This window comes from Trachypithecus francoisi, unplaced genomic scaffold, assembly GCF_009764315.1.
Source record: "Trachypithecus francoisi isolate TF-2019V2 unplaced genomic scaffold, Tfra_2.0 Lachesis_group3, whole genome shotgun sequence".
Classification (NCBI taxonomy): Eukaryota; Metazoa; Chordata; class Mammalia; order Primates; family Cercopithecidae; genus Trachypithecus; species Trachypithecus francoisi.
In genome coordinates, this window is record NW_022681468.1 from 1,913,566 (window position 1) to 1,924,854 (window position 11,289).

At 54.8% G+C, this 11,289-nt stretch overlaps 1 long non-coding RNA gene across 1 annotated transcript in view; it reads left to right on the forward strand.

Annotated features, from left to right (window-relative positions):
* The window catches only part of LOC117071293, a 30,968-nt gene extending 19,987 nt beyond the window's left edge, over window positions 1–10,981 (forward strand). Inside the window, exons 4-5 of the long non-coding RNA XR_004432230.1 lie at window positions 8,639–8,820; window positions 10,710–10,981. This is a non-coding gene — a long non-coding RNA (uncharacterized LOC117071293). The remainder of the gene's footprint in view (window positions 1–8,638; window positions 8,821–10,709) is intronic.
* The last annotated feature ends 308 nt before the right edge of the window (window positions 10,982–11,289 follow it).

Below are 11,289 nucleotides of genomic sequence, written 5' to 3' on the forward strand. Positions count from 1 at the left end.
GGTGGAGGGGGTTGAGGTGTAGGTGGGGGCTGTAAAGTACCCTGCAGTAATGGGGGCAGGTGTTGGACACTGGGGTGCCAGAATCAGGCCCTGCGACCTCAGGGAGGCTCACCTGACTTCTGGTTCCCAATCCCCTTCTGGGTGAGTGGGCGTGCTCCCCTCCCTCGATGAAGAGGGCTTGTTGGGGTTCTCTTCATCGACAAGGATGGGGTAGGAGCAGGGAAGCTTTGGAGCGAGGGGCTCTGGGCTGGGAAGGAGGGAGGGTCCCAAGGAGGAGGGAGCCCTGTGACTAGTCGGGGCAGGTCACTCTGACACCGGTCTCACTGTGGAGGGGGTGGTGTTGCTGCGACCTGCATGGGCTTGTGCTTCCAGGGGCCCCACCAGAATCCAGGACCACCAAGGTAGGGGGTGCTGGTGGTTTCTGAGTACCTTCCCACACTGCCCCCATGGCAGGCCCCTCCCAGGAGATCCCAAACATTCCCCACTATGCAGGGGAAGGGTGGAGCCCCTTTCTCCTGGGACTGCCTGCCCGGAGTCACCTCCTCTGGGCCTGTGTGTCCCTCCTGGGGAGGGACAGAAAGGAAGGTGGCAGCTGGAGGGCTTCCAGAGATCACTGACCAGCACCAAGCAGACAGGAAGACTCTGGAAGTCAAGCTATGACTTTTTTGAGACAAGATCTCGTTCTGTCACCCAGGCTGGAGTGCAGTGGTGCGATCTCAGCTCGTGGCAACCTCCATCTCCTGGGCTCAAGGGATTCTCCTGCCTTGGCCTCCCAAAGTGCTGGGATTATCCGCATGAGCCTCTGCTCCCAGCCTAAAGGGGACATTTTCATTGTCAATTTCTTAATTTCCACTTTAGAGGGCAGGAAACTAAATCAGCCAGCTCGGTCCGATGGCAGGGGTTTAAGCCCCTTCTGAGGCAGCCTGCCCTTCAACTGTGGGGGCTGCCTCAGGGCGCCTTTGATTTTGCATTGATGAGATGGTAGTACCACTCATCTTCCAAACCAGGACACCTTTGAGAGAGAAACACGTGCTCCTACCAGTGACGCCAGGACACCAGGGATGGTGCAGCCCACCTGCAGAGCTGAGGCCAGGCTCTGCCGTGGGCTGATGCACTGTAGCAGGACCAGCCGCAGACAAAACTCCTCAGACACCGAGTTAAAGAAGGAAGGGGTTTATTTGGCCAGGGGCATCGTCAAGACTCCTGTCTCAAGAGCTGAGCTCCGTGAGTGAGCAATTCCTGTCTTTTTTAAGGGCTCACAACTCTAAGGGGGTGTGCATGAGAGGGTCCTGATCGATTGAGCAAGCAGGGGGTACGTGACTGGGGGCTGCATGCACCGGCAATCAGATCGGAGCAAAACAGGACAGGGATGTTCACAGTGCTTTCTATACAATGTCTGTAATCTATAGATAACATAACTGATTAGGTTAGGGGTAGATCTTTTTTTTTTTAATTTTTATTTTTTTATTTTTGAGACGGAGTCTGGCTCTGTCACCCAGGCTGGAGTGCAGTGGCCGGATCTCAGCTCACTGCAAGCTCCGCCTCCTGGGTTTGCACCATTCTCCTGCCTCAGCCTCCCGAGTAGCTGGGACTACAGGCGCCCGCCACCTCGCCCGGCTAGTTTTTTTGTATTTTTTAGTAGAGACGGGGTTTCACTGTGTTAGCCAGGATGGTCTCGATCTTCTGATCTCATGATCCACCCGTCTTGGCCTCCCAAGGCTTAAGCCACTGTGCCTGGCAGGGGTAGATCTTTAACTACCAGGCCCAGGGTGCGGCGCTGGGCTGTCTGCCTGTGGATTTCATTTCTGTCTTTTAGTTTTTACTTTTTCTTTCTTTGGAGGCAGAAATTGGGCATAAGACAATATGAGGGGTGGTCTCTTGGAGCCACAGGCAAAATGCATCTGTTTGTTGCTGTGTAACAAATGACCCTCAAATGTAAATCCCAGAGATCGTGTATTTGCACGGTGCTCAGCAGGACTGCCTCGTCTCTGTCCACATGGCATCAGCTGGGGTGCCTGAGGTGGGGGGTGGAGGGCCAGCTCTGTGATGGCTCACTCAGCATGGTGGCTGGGGGCCCAAGAGTCAGCCTCCCAGGGGAACATGGTGGAGGTGCATGGACTCCAGAGCTGTGAAAAGAAATTCCGTAATGGAGATGGTTATGTCAGGGCTATCTAAAAAGCAGCTGGGAGAGCAGGAGGAGCTGGACCCAGTCCAACTCGCCAGATGGAATTGACTCCTTGACCTGGGCCAAATCAATGAACCAGTTGACTTCGATTTGAACTGTTCACACCAGGCCTGATCACTGGTCTCCTGGGGACAGGCCCACCTGACTAGACTGATTATCAGCCAGAGCTGTCCTACGCTATTAAGCCCTCACCGTTGGTCATGGACCATGCCAACGCCTTCTGGATGTGTGGACTCACCGCAAACCTTTGTAAGCCCCTGCCGGGCCTCCCCGGCACAGACACGATTGAGCTCCTGGCTAGATCTGTGTCTCCTGAATTGCAGTTCCTGAGACCCCCTTTTTCTTTGATTTCCTGATCTGCAGTGTTGGTCTATTTCTTGTTCGTTGACAGAATATAGCTGGCAAGTCACCCACTCACTTTTTTTTTTTTTTTTGAGATAGGGTCTTGCTCTCTTGCCCAGGTTGGAGTGCAGTGGTACAATCATGGCTCACTACAGAATTGACCTCCTAGGCTCAAGTGATCCTCCTGCTTCAGCCTTGTGAGTAGCTGGGACTACAGGTGTGTGTCACCATGCCTGGCTCATTAAAACAAAAAAAAATTTTTTTTTTTGAGACGCCGTCTCGCTCTGTCGCCCAGGCTGGAGTGCAGTGGCATGATCTTGGCTCACTGCAAGCTCCACCTCCCGGGTTCACGCCATTCTCCTGCCTCAGCCTCCCTAGTAGCTGGGACTACAGGTGCCCGCCAGCATGCCCGGCTAATTTAAATTTAATTTTTTTTTTTGTTTTTGTAGCGAGGTGGGGGTTTCACTATGTTGCCCAGGCTGGTCTTGAACTCCTAGGCTCAAGTGATCGTCTTGCCTTGGCTTCTCAAAGTGCTGGGATTACAGGCGTGAGCATTTGTAATGCACCAAGCCAACACAGTTCACTTCTGTTGTCCTCTGTCAGCAGAGATTCAAAGGCCTGGCCAGGCTCAAGGGGAGGGAACACAGACCCTGCATCTTGATGGGGGAGAGGCAGGGTTAGGAGGGCTTGTGGGATAGGAGATGGCGCGGTGGCCATTGTGGGACCCAGGCAGCCTCAGGAGGCATGGGGGATGGCGCTGCTCTCATGGGGAACATCTGAGCCCTGCGGGGGCAGCTCTGTCTCAGCAGTGCGGGTGTGCACCTGGAGAGATGCTTCTCTGCTCACATGGGTTTGTGCCCGTGCCCTATCTGCACAGTTTTCTGCGTGCTCTGAAGGAGCAGCCATGCACGCGGTTTCTGCTTCCTCTTTCTTGACACACGCTCGCTTGTGGGTGCCAGGACCCCATATGCTTTTGGTTCCCCTCTGTATGAGTGAGCCCAGGTTGCCGTAACAGAAGACCTCAGCCTGGACAGCTTAGACAGCAGACATTTATTTTCTCACAGCTCTGGAGCCTGGAAGTCCGAGATCAAGGTGCCGTCAGTGTCAGTGTTGGTTTCTGATGAAACCTTTCTCCCGGCCTTGCTGCGTCGGCCTCTGGTGTCTCCTCCTCTTCTTGGAAGGCCATGGTCCTGTTGGATTAGGGTCCACCCTTATGACTTCGTAAAGGTCGCAGTTACCTTCTAAAGACCCTATTTCCAAATTGGTCACATTGGGGGTTGCGACTTGACATAAGGATTTGGGGGAGTCACACCTCAGTCCATAGCATCCTCCTACCTCCCTGGCTGCCCCAGCTCTGCCTCTGCTACCCCCTCCTCTTCCCTCCCGTGAGGGGCCGTGCCCCATCTCATCTATGAAGACTGCCCGAGTGCTACTGAGCCTGGCAGGTCCTGCCCCCGGCCCCGCTCCCACTCCCGCGCTCTCTCTGCACTGTCAGCCTCCCACCGCCCTCCATGTCCTCAGAAACACACTTGATGAGGCTGAAAGAACCGTGACTCTCTCGCCCGCCCCACCATCTGCCTTTGCCTCCCATGGGACACCCCACCACTCTGTCAAGCCCTGAGCCAGCCTCTCTCCGTGTTCTTCCCTCCCCTCACGGCCCCCACACCGAGGAGCCAGGCACTGCTTCCTAAATCTCCCTTCCTCCACTGCTCACCACCTCCCCTGCCGCCCCTATATCCAGGGGCCAAAATGGTTCTGTCTGCTCTCCCTCCCTCCGCTGGCGCCTGAGGGCAGTCTGCTCCCATGGGAGCCTGCGGGATGCTGGCAAGCCACAGATGCAATCCTGTCCATGGCTCCTGCCTCACTGCAGTTACAAACATGCCTCCCTTTTTCTGCTGTTGGAATGAAGTTCAGAACCACGGCCCTGAGGCTCCATCCCGTCTGGTCCTGCTGCCTCCAGCCGTGTCTCAGACCCCTCTCTGCACCCGTCCGCGTCCAGCCGCACTGACGTCAGTGCCAGTCGTGTGCCTCTGCCCTCCTTCCCCAGGGCCTTTGCACGTGTAGCTCCCGCTGCCTGAGTGCTCTTCCGTGGCTCTGGCTCAATCTGACATTCTATTTTTTTCCTTGAAGAGTTAAGTGGAAGTTATATGCTCTATTTCTATTTTAAAATAGTCACTCTTAGAATTTTAGCAAGTATATTTAGAATACAAAGATAGCCAGCATTTCCATCCTCCTCCTGACAGATCACACCCCTCTTGGCTCACAGATCATTATGACTGCCCAGTACTCAGGTCTATCTTGCCTTTATTACCCTTCGCTTTCAACAGGGCTTTGTTGCACACAGCCAGCACCCACTGAGGTTTGCACATGTTTGCACCCCACTCTTTCTGGCAGCCCAGGCATCCCCTCTTTCTGAGCTGTATCTGTGGAGGTTCCTCTGCTGAGGAACTGGGTGGCGGTGTAGTCAGTTTGCTCATCCAGTGCTTTTCCCATACCCGTAAGTGGGAGTGGAGCGGGGCGTGTGGGTCCGGCTGCTGCCTCTGCCTCTGCCTCTGCCTCTGCCTCAGCACTTCGGAGACGTTCATCTGCTTCTGTTCTTGCCATTCGTGGGGTCTGCCTCTAGCAAGTTCTCCTTCAGCATTCTGAGTGTACCAAGGGAGATCTAGGGATGGGCTGCTTTTATTCTTCCTGCTTGGGAGTGCTGCATTCTTGAGGCTGAAGTTTCCATATTTTATCAGTTCTGGAAAATTCTCAGCCATATTGTCAGGGAGGTAGTGGGCTCTCCCGTTTTATCTATTTCCACCTCTTGGAATTCCTTCCTTCCTTCTTTCCTTCCTTCCTTCCTTCCTTCCTTCCTTCCTTCCTTCCTTCCTTTTTTCCTTCCTTCCTTCCCTCCTTCCCTTCCCCTTCCCTCCCCTCTTCTCTCCTCTTCTCCTCTCCTCTTCCCTTCCCTTCTCTCTTCTTTTCTTTTTGAGACAGAGTCTCACTCTGTCGCCCAGGCTGGAGTGCAGTGGCACGATCTTGGCTCGCTGCAAGCTCCGCCTCCCGGGTTCACACCATTCTCCTGCCTCAGCCTCCTGAGTAGCTGGGACTACAGGTGTCCACCACCACGCCCGGCTAATTTTTTGTATTTTTAGTAGAGACAGGGTTTCACTGTGCTAGCCAGGATGGTCTCGATCTCCTGACCTTGTGATCCGCCCGCCTCGGCCTCCCAAAGTGCTGGGATTACAGGCGTGAGCCACCACACCCGGCTTCTTTTCTTTTCTTCTCTTCTTTCCTTTTCTCTCTCCTCTCCTCTCCTCTCTTTTCTTTTCTTTCTTCAGAGTCTTGCTCTCTTGCCCAGGCTGGAGTGCAGTGGCATGATCTTGGCTCACTGCAACCTCCACCTCCTGGGTTCTCCAGGATTCTCCTACCTCAGCCTCCCGAGTAGCTGGGACTGCAGGCACCTGTCATCATGCCTGGCTAATTTTTGTATTTTTAGTAGAGACAGGTTTTCACCATGTTGGCCAGGCTGGTCTCGAACTCCTGTCCTCAAGTGATCTACCTGCCGTGGCTTCCCAGAGTGCTGGGATTACAGGCATGAGCCACTGTGCCCAGCCCCTCTGGAATCTCGATCAGAAGTACGGAAAACCTTCTTATCCATCTCTCCTATGTCTTAACCTCTTCTGAACCCCCTTAACAGCTCCTTAGCTATCTGTGCCAATCAGGGTGAGCACAGTCTTCGCTACTGATTCCTCACTTCCCTCTTCATCTGCATCAAATCTGCTGCCAGACCGACTGACTGAGGGTTTGTTCCCACACCATCTTCCCATGGCTAAATGTACAGTTCAAGCTCAGTGGCCGTAAGTACATTCACATTGTTGTGCCACCCATCTCCAGAACTTTTCCACCTTCCCAAACGGAAACTCTGAAACAGCAAACACAAACTCCCCACACCCTCCTTCCCCCAGCCTGGCACCCTGCATTCTGTTTTCTTCTCTGTGGTTTTGACTGCTCTCTTAGTCTGACAGCTTATGCCCTTTTGTGTCTGGTTCTTTCACTCAGCATAATGTCTTCAAGGCTGACCTGTGTGGCAGCCTGTGTCAGGACCTCTTTTTTTTTTTTTGAGGCTGGATAATATTCCCTTTGATGGATACGCCGCTTTTTTCTTTTTGAGACAGGGTCTCGCTCTGGTGCCCAGGATGGAGTGCAGTGGCACCATTATGGCTCACTGCAGCCTCGACCTCCCTGGGCTCAAGCAATCCTTCCACTTCAGCCTCCTGAGTAGCTGGGACTACAGGTGCACACCACCACGTTTAGCTAATTTTTGTTTATTTTGTATTGATGAATTTTCACCTGTTGGCCAGGTTGGTCTTGAACTCCTAAGTTCAAGCGGTCCACCCATCTTGGCCTTCCATGTACTGGGATTACAAGCGTGAGCCACCTCTCCCGGCCTGGATACACCACGTTCATCCATCCTGAGCACCTGGGCTGCTTCCACCCTTGGGTGTTGGTGAGTGATGCTGCTGTGGACACGGGTGTGCAGATATCTGTTCAAGTCCTTGCACTCAGTTCTTGGGAGAATACCCAGAAGTGAAATGGCCGGATGATGTGGCAATTCTATTTTAAGTTTTTGAAATACTGTTTGAAATATCGCCATTCTGGTCTCCATAGTGGCTGGACCGGTTTACCCTCCCTACCCTAAACACCCTCCGTGCTCTGCTGATTCATCCCTGCCTCCCCACTAACCCTGCCAACCACGGGTCCTTTTTTCCTATCTCTGTAATTTCCCCTTCTCTGGGATGTCCTAGAGTTGGAATCATATAGTATGTGGCCTCTTCTGACTGACTTCTTTCACTCAGGAATATGCATTTAGGGTTCTTCCATGGATTTCCATGACTTCGCAGCCGTCTTTGAAGTTTATCAACTTTATATATACACGCTGCCCTGCTTTGTCCCCAGGTTCTGTGAGTTTCAAAGAGGTAGCTTAAGGAGTCAACTGGGTTGGCCTGCAAGTTTTTCTTCTTTTTCTGTTTGGAAAAGCAACAGTGCATACCACCAGCTCGGGATTCCTGGCTCAATATCACCAGCTCGGGATTCCTGGCCCACAGGCCTTGAGCATGAGACGACTGGTTCTGAGGCTAAATATCATAACCTCTCGATTTGGAGAAGGATGTGGGAGAAGTGATCACGGCCTTGGCTCTCCCCAACCTCCTTGTAAAACATGAGCCACCGAGATTGCACAACCAGAGACACAGAGGACACAGTCCACAGTAAAGCCTGGTGGCAGCATGTTCCCCTGGAACACAAAATAAAAGTGGGAAGGAAGAGACCACCAACCTGGTGGTTGGCAAGGAGGAGGAAGCTGAAAGCAGTGGTGGGTATCGGTGGGCATCGGTGGGCTTGGGACCCCATGGACCTCCTCAGGGGCTCCCTGAACCAATGTGGGGAGCAGCCATGGTGGGAGGGGGTGGACACACACTTGGTGGGGAGTCAGGACCACCCGGTTGGAAACATTCACAACCGCCAGCCCAAGCCTCCTGAAGGGAGAGTGCTGGGACACAGTGACCCAGAGAAAGGTGCCCAGGCTGAGCTGGGAGGGGGCGGGCGGGAGCACCCAGAGCCACACACAAAAGCGCTGTAGAGTCACCGCTGCACTGCGTGGCGCCAGGTCTCCAGGCCCAGCTGGAAGATGCACCTGCTGGGAGCAAGCCCTGCAGGAGGGGAGCAGGGGGGCAACCCCGGGCAGCGGGAGCCACAGGGAGATGACCCTGCGTGCGCCAGCAGCTTGGTGCCTTTCACCGCACGGCCAGCCACTCCGATGTGTAAACAGCGGCCAATTATTTCATGGTTTCTGGAGTTGGCATTTAGGAGGGGCTCATTTGGGAAGCTTGGGTGCGGGGTGTCGCACGTGGTCAGATGCTTGTGGGGATGGCTGTCATCTGAAGGCCTGGCTGTGCTCAAGCACCCATCCAGGTGCCCCGTGTCAGAGGGAGCCCAGGCCCGGACGTGCCCAGTGTGTCTGGTGCCTTTTGGCTGGGTCATGGGTCTGCTCCTGTACCTGGTGCTGGTCCCTGGGCCCCTCCTGTGGCCACCCCTCAATGATAAGACACTGTCCCGCTTTGTCCCCAGGTTCTGTGAGTTTCGAAGAGGGGTTCAGAACATCCCCTCCACCCTGTGATGGGATGCTGAGTGCAGAGCATGGACCGTGTGCTGCCACCATGTGGACTCTGCAAAGACAGACCGGCTTAGCCTTCCCATCTAGAGCTGTCAACACCTCTGCTCTATGGAGGGGGAAATGGAGGCCCAGGGAGGTGAGGTGGCTCCAGGAGGAGCTAGGCTGTGATGGCCGGGGTCAGGGAGGTGAGGCGGCTCCAGGGAGCTAGGCTGTGATGGCCGGGGTCAGGGAGGTGAGGAGGCTCCAGGAGGAGCTAGGCTGTGATGGCCGGGGCCAGGGAGGTGAGGAGGCTCCAGGAGGAGCTAGGCTGTGATGGATGGGGCCAGGGAGGTGAGGGCTGTGGGGACCCAGCTCTGTACCCCAGCCTCGCTGCACCCCATGGAGGCCAGCCTGAGGGCCCTCTAGACCAGGGAATCCTGTCCTGCTCTGAGCGGCCCACAGGCCTGATGGCTTCATGGGTGGCGGAGGCCTCTGGTACAGACCCCCGTCCACACCCTCCTCTTTCTGGACTTCCTGAGACCCCCGTCCATGCCCTCCTCTTTCTGGACTTCCTGGCTGAGGCCTTACATGTCAAGGGTGGGTAGGGTGGGGCTAGGTGTGCCCCATTGTGCCCGGCAGATACTGGGGGTGGGGTGGTGCTGGCAGGTGGGCTGGGGTCACCCTTGGCTCCACCTTTCCAGTGTGGAGTTTGTGCAGCTTCTGCCTGGCCCAGTCGGGCTGTGACTGGCCTCAGGTGTGGGCTGTGAAACCCCAGGCCCACCCTCCCACTCCCAGCCATTCCTTGAGGGGGCCCAGGTCCCCCTGCACTGGAGTGGGAGGCAGATGTCTGCAGCGTTCGGAAAAGATGGCAGGTGTCCACGACACCCCAGCCACATCCGGGACCTTCTGGACAGGCTCCTGTGGGGGTGGGGGTCCTAATTACAGGGATCCTGAAAACTAGGCCAAGACTTCGAGGCATTTTGATGCTAGCAGTCCCCAGACCCAGCGCCTCTGCCCCAGGGTGGGCCCCAGCCCGCCAGAGGAGCCCCGAGGCTGGGAGATGGGGAGACTGAGGCAGGGTGGGCAAGCACTGGGTAGTGCGGGGGCAACCAAACCAGGACCCAGGCAGGAGGCTCGAAGCTCCCTGGGCCCCTCTGCCCCTGCGCCTCCTCTCCCACTCCGCCTCCTCTCCCACTCCGCCTCCTCTCCCACTCCGCCCGGTCTCCTCCTGCGCCTCCTCTCCGGCTGCGCCCCTCTCGGCCAGGGGGCGCCCAGTTTCAGTGTCCGTTTGGGGCGCGCCCTCTGGCGGTCAGCGGTGGCATTGCCTTCCTTTGTCGTGGTTGACGACGCGGGAGGAGGAGGGCCAGGGAGGGGGAAGCGGGGATGGAAGGAGGGTGTGGGGAGTGGAGAGTCCCCAGTCAGGCGGGGGCTGCAAAGGCGAGAACGCCCGGGAGGACGTTCCAGGGCGGGGCGGGCTCACGCGGCTCCAGGGCAGCAAATGTCCAGACCCTCGCCTTCCTCGGCCCCTCGGCCTCCCCGTTCGGAGCATGGACTTGCCCGGACGCCCAGAGAGCCGCTCTCCATCCTGGGGCTGGTGGCGTCGCAGCCCCCGACCGCAGCAGCGATTCCCGGTGGCACGTCTCAGATTTGCGGAACTGCTGCCCCAATCCTACTTTGTCCCGTAGACTTGTTCGTGTGAACAAAGTTGCTCAGTGCTAGCCCCTAAAACCCATAAAGCAGGAGGACATTCCATGCGGAATAGTGTCTTTTAAACAAGTCATCGTCACCCATGGAAACAGGGGCTACAAGGAAAAAAGCCCCGTCCCCTTCATCAGGAGATGCATTCCCAGTTAAAACTTCCTTTTTCTGTGTAACATTTTTTAATCGAAATGTATAATATAGATTATTTATATCCAAATCAGTGGTTTTGAGAAACTCTGAGCTAATCATGGAAAAATAATAAATCTAGCAGAAACAAAGATAAGAGACTTATGAAGTAAAGAATGAAAAGTGGCATTTCAACTTATACACATATTTCCATTACAGAAAAGCACAGTGAGGCCAGTGGAGGACTTCGAGCAGAAGATATGTCATGTTGGCATAAAATTCTGTGGGCAAAGTGGTGTGAAAATACGAGGCAAAGGAGAAAACATTTAAGCCTGTCAAAAAAATATCTCTTAAAAATTTTTGATGATTAAATGACCATTATATTTAGATTTCGTTGGATTCATTTAAAAGACTGGCCAGCCTGGCCAACATGGTGAAATCCTGTCTCTACTAAAAATAACAAAAAATAGCTGAGTGTGGTGGTGCGTGCCTGTAATCCCAGCTACTCCGGAGGCTGAGGCAGGAGAATAGCTTGAACCTGGGAAGCGGAGGTTGCAGTGAGCCAAGATCATGCCATTGCACTCCTGCCTGGGCCACAGAGTGAGACTCCATCTCAAGAAAGAAAAAGAAAGACAGAGAGAAAGAGAGAGAGAGAAGAGAGAGAAACAGAGAGAGAGAGAGAGCGAGAGATGGGGGGAGGGAAGGCGGTAGGACTGGTCCAACCATTGTTTAATGAATGTCAATATGAATTAGCCATCTGATCCATGCCGCAATATGGATGACTTTAAAAACATGATGC